The sequence below is a fragment of the Prunus persica genome, chromosome G8 (genome assembly GCF_000346465.2).
Source record: "Prunus persica cultivar Lovell chromosome G8, Prunus_persica_NCBIv2, whole genome shotgun sequence".
Classification (NCBI taxonomy): domain Eukaryota; kingdom Viridiplantae; phylum Streptophyta; class Magnoliopsida; order Rosales; family Rosaceae; genus Prunus; species Prunus persica.
The window spans coordinates 4,394,213-4,399,647 of NC_034016.1; the positions used below are offsets into that span (position 1 = coordinate 4,394,213).

At 35.7% G+C, this 5,435-nt stretch overlaps 1 long non-coding RNA gene across 1 annotated transcript; it reads left to right on the plus strand.

Annotated features, from left to right (window-relative positions):
• On the plus strand, positions 1-713 carry LOC109950747. The gene is made up of 2 exons (XR_002273044.1): positions 1-272; positions 362-713. It is a non-coding gene; the product is annotated as an uncharacterized LOC109950747 (long non-coding RNA).

Genomic DNA, 5,435 nt, shown 5'->3' on the forward strand with positions numbered 1-5,435 from the left:
CCACATGTGCCTTTCTTTTTCATTGGTTCCCTTATGTATATATGAATTTATTTTAATCAAATTGACTTCCATTTTTAAGCTCCACACCCAGTCAATAAATTTCGTATAGAATATTGAAGTTTTTCACTATAAAAAGGAAGCTGCTGTTACGCCCATTGCATGTATTTTTGAGTGTTTGATAAAGTAGGTGATCTGATCAACGCTTAAAACAGAGAAGGATCAGAGATGGGTTGGCTTTTAACGGCTTTCCTAAGCAGCTTGGTGGGGATGTGGTGAGTTATATATATTTGTATTTAATATTTTGATTACAGAAATCAAGAGCACTCAATACTAATCTGACTTCTTATGTGTGTGATTGTAGTGTTGTTTTCTGCTGTGGCCTCTGTGGCTTCTGCTGTATTGCTGCCACAGGCAACCGCCCCGGTCGATAAATGATTTATCAATAAGAAATAATGGCTTGGATGCGTGAGATTGATGTTGTCATGTTGCTTTGGTTTTGCAACTTACGTATGGTGCTTCCATGCGTTCTGTTTGCCAAATGCAATACTGATATTCTATCTTAACTTCCCATTCCTTAGCTAGTTTGGTTTTCTTTTGGTTTTGAATATGACATGTAATGATGACAAAGCATCTCATGATGATTTCTCAATAATGTGTGCTTGTAATTTGATGGATTGGTATTAATATCTTTGGTTGTACGTGTTAAGTTGAAATTTCTTCCTTGTCAAAATGAATCGACTTCATGTTTGTCACCCGTGCGATAAACAAGAAGAGTGCCCCTCTACAAGATACAAGCGATTTGAACCGTGTATTTTTCTAGTCCACATAACCTTTTACCAAAAAGATTGACAATTAGGAAGCCATTATGACAACTAATCGTGACACAAAAAATAGATGGACATTGTGTCGCAAGCAAACACTAAAATGTTAACCATTAAGTGAATGCTTAAATAGTTTCATATTTCAGTGATTTTTTGTAGAGATAATTTTTGACGGAATACTTAAAAATAAATAGTCCAAATTATTAAAAGTGAGTTTTTGCTCACCACATTAACTAAAAGTGTATGCTCACCACCTTAGTTAACTTAAATATTTGAATTAAAATTAAAAAGGACCCACATCTCGTTTCTCTCTCCGTTTTTCCTCCTTTCCCCTTCCTTTTCTTTTTCTTTTTATTTTATTTCTTTCCTTCTCCTCCCCCCGCCCCCTCTCTCTCAAAGATATTAAACCCAGATTGGGAACTTGTCTCCTACTCAGAATTGGGAACTTGAAAAATCAAACCACAGAGCCGTCTTCAATGGCATTGGCTTCCCACCAAACAACTACCTCCAAAATTAAAAAGAAAAAATCCCCAAAAACCTCAAAGCGCAAAACTTTCAGTCACACACTTCTCCACTAGATCATCACCACCACCACCACCACCAACCCTAATTCCAATCAATTTTCCAACAAAACCCATCAACAACAACTAATCTATATATATATATATATATATATATATTGAATGAAAGGTTGTGAGTTGGGTTTGGACCATTAAAGTCACCAGCTTGGGCAAAAAGATGACATCTTTTCATTGGTCTTCTCTCTCTCGCTCTCTGGCAATATTGCTATTGTTTTTTGTTATTATTATTAGCTCTTTACAGGAGGATACTGTGAATCTGGGTTTAGTATCTTTGCTCAAGATAGAGAGAAGGAGGAAAGAAAGAAAATAAAAATAAAATAAAAGGAAGGGGAAAGAAGGAAAAATGGAGAGAGAAACGAGATGTGGGCCCTTTTTTAATTTTTAATTTTATTCTCACATAAAAGTTAACTAAGGTTAACTATAGGACATGTGTCACCTTTTAATGATAGTGGTGAGCATACACCTTTGGTTAATGTGATGAATAAAAATACTCCCGATTATTAATGCCCCTTAATTGAAGCATTCTCTCCTAAATAAATATATGGGTTTACATTTGCAGTTTAAACAAATACAAATATATAGACCAACATTCCACTTCAATTGAAGGATAATTTTATTTGAGGGACACACTCTAGGGTACCTTAAGAATTTTTTTTTTTTAATGATCCAAATTGTCTATTTTTTAAAATCTTCATTCATAGATCATCCTTACAAAAAATCATGTTGGGACCAACAAAATAAATGAACATGGTGTTTCAAGAAAAAACTAAAATAACAACCATCTAATTGAGTGATTAAATGGTTTCAGATTCAATTAATTTTTTGCAGAGATGATCTTTGCGGTAATATCTAAAAACTAGACGTTCAAATCATTAAAATACAATGTGTGATGGGCCTTGCATGGGCGTCCCTCAACTGAAGCTCTCTCAATATAGATAGGGCCAGTCCTAGGTTTTCTAAGGCCTAGGGCAAATTTTCTCAAGTGTGCCCTTATATACAAATTCAACACTAAAATTTAAAAAAAATATATATTTATTAACTAATTAATTTTATTAAAATTATAAGAATTTACAAAAGATAAGGAAGAACACTTTGGTGCCTCATTAAAACCTTGTTTGGGGAAAACCCAATGGGATAAAACTCCTAACAAAAAAAAAAAAAAACAAAGAGTACCCTGCATTGTAAACATTGTATTCAAAAACAAAAACCACATATTTGAGTCTACATGCTTCCTCCCCAATCTTCGTAAGCATTTCTTAATTTGATCAATCTTCTTTTCATCATCCACAATGGATCAAGACTATCCCAAACTCGTGGATCATAAATGTTCAAATCAAATCTTCTTACGGGACATTCATTTTCAATGCAAGGTTCATCAATATTTTCATTTTCATCATGGAAATGTTCATCAATATTTTCATTTTCATCTAGATGACCAACTTCTTCATTCACATCATTCTTATTTTCTGCTAATTCTTCAAATGAATTGGTTGTTCATATTTCATTTGGTAAATCTTCATCTAAATTTTCAAGTGAAGCATTGGTTTGTTTAACAAAATATCTTAATTCCATCTTCTTTTTATGGTTTAGAAGGTCTGTTGATTACTTGATTTCCCCATGTTTTGTCGATTCTTGTTTTATATTATATTATATAATTAATAAATAATAATTGACTTTGCTTCCTTCCTCAATACGTTTCTTGAGATTGAGAATATTAAAAGTGATTGAAGATTGATTTGGCTTCCTCTTCGGTATTCAGCTTCTCTCTTTTATTATTATTTTATTTTTTTATATACACATATACATAGGCTTTTAAAAAAAAATTTGGGCCCCCCTCAGCTTTGGGCCCCGGCCTGTAGCTCTAGCCCAAGGCCGGCTCTGTGTATAGACCAAATAGTTGATTCTTTCAAAACACCAAAGTTGATTTCAAGAACATTTTGAAAATCTCATTTTAGAAAAATGCAGCCTCACACAGTGAAAGAAATGCAAGGAAGAAGAAGAAGGTCTCAAATTCTCTCCATACAAGTGACGGCTACTAAAGCCAAGACTCCATTTTTACCCAAAATAGCTAGTTCAGAAACAATGCACTTGGCAACTAATGATTGGAGCAATAATGAGACAAAATTCGTTTGGACAAAAAACTTACAGCTAGTCAGGTGTGAGTCTCATGTGAGAATTTTAAATGACAATGCTGTACATGTATAACTCAATAGGTGACTAGTAATGTCCTAATGCATTCTAATGCATGAAATGCATGATTTACCTTAGAACCGATTAGCATTGAGCCACAATTTGTCTCAGTTATAGTAGTCCTCTTCAAAAGTACTCTAAACTAGACTAATTAAAGTTGGAACTTGATGATTTACAGTAGTAAATACATGGCTAGTTTGGCATTGCTGTGTTTTAAAAAAAAAAACTGACTGCTGTGCTGCGATAATAATAAAAAAAAAGTAGTTAGGTGTTTGATAAACTGTATTTGAAAAATTGCTATGAGTAGTCAAAGTGTGTGGTAAATTTTTATTAAAAGTACTTTTAGTGTGTATAATGACCAAAAAGACATGACGATTAAAATGTTTGTTTGTTTCTTCATTCTTTTTCTACTTTTTAAAATATTTTTTAAAAAAAAAAAAAAAAAAAAAACCAACTTCACTCCATACTTTTTTTTCTTTCTTCCTTCCTCCTCTCATTTCTCTCTTCTTCCTCTTCTCAATTACGATTTCTCTCTCTCTCTCTCTCTCTCTCTCTCTCTCTCTCTCTCTCTCTTTTCCCGGAGCTCTGCCCAAGCCCCTCCTACCCGACCCCAAATCTACTCACCACACCCAACCCCTTCCCTACAACAAACCCCAACCAACCACCACCGTTTTCTCTCTCTCCCCTCCTCCATCCACCCATGATGCAACCTACTCGACTTAGATCCGCCTTAGCGACTGCCCAGATCCATCAAGCCATACCCACTGCCCAAATATGAATATACTGTTTTTTACTGTATTTTAAATCAAATTAACATAAAGTTTACGAATCTATTGATTTGATGATCAACACATAAAAATTCAATTTAATTTAGACCCAAGAAGTTACCTAAATTGATGGGAGAAGAAGGAAGAAGAAGAGTTAAGACTGGAGAGGAAACCCCAAATAGAACAAATAGGAAGGATAAGGGCTGTCAATTTTTAGAAGCAAGGGTGGAGCAGCTTTGAGAAACTGCCGCGAGAGATCCGTGTGAGAATGTGAAGGTAAAGAGTCCCACATTGGAAAGTTGAGAAACCTAGCAAGGGCTTATAAGGAGTTGGGTTACTCCCCCCATTGCCAATTGGTTTTGGGGTGGAACCTCAACTTCCTTCATGGTATCAGAGCGGGTTGCCCACGTGTGAAAGCCCAACGGCCACACGTGCTCCACGTCACCCAAAATGTGTTGTCCACGTGTTAGGCTTGAAAATTCGCCACACGTGCGGGGGCGTGTGAGAATGTGAAGGTAAAGAGTCCCACATTGGAAAGTTGAGAAACCTAGCAAGGGCTTATAAGGAGTTGGGTTACTCCCCCCATTGCCAATTGGTTTTGGAGTGGAACCTCAACTTCCTTCAATCCGAGATTTTAAAATAAGTGGCTGTCTAATTTTTTTTATTTTTAAAAGCCACTTTTTTATAAGCACCGCACTCCCAAAAAACCAAAACAAAAAAAAACCTTCGACCTCATTGGTCCCGGAATGGTCGTGTGCCGAAGTTGGCTTCCCTTATAAATTGACTTCCATTTTTAAGCTCTGGACCCAGTCAATTCATTTCGTATATCATATTGAAATCTTTTACTACAAAAGGAAGCTATTGTTATGCACATTGCATGCATTTTAAGTGACCGATAGAGGAGGTGACCCTGATGATCAACGCTTATAACAGAGAGAGATCAAAAGATGGGTAGGGTTTTAGCGGCTATCCTTACCAGCTTGGCAGGCCATAACAGTGAGCAAAACTCCACTGACATTTTAATCCAAGCTCGCTCAGAAAGGAAGATGACAGGATCAATAGGAACTCTGCAACCA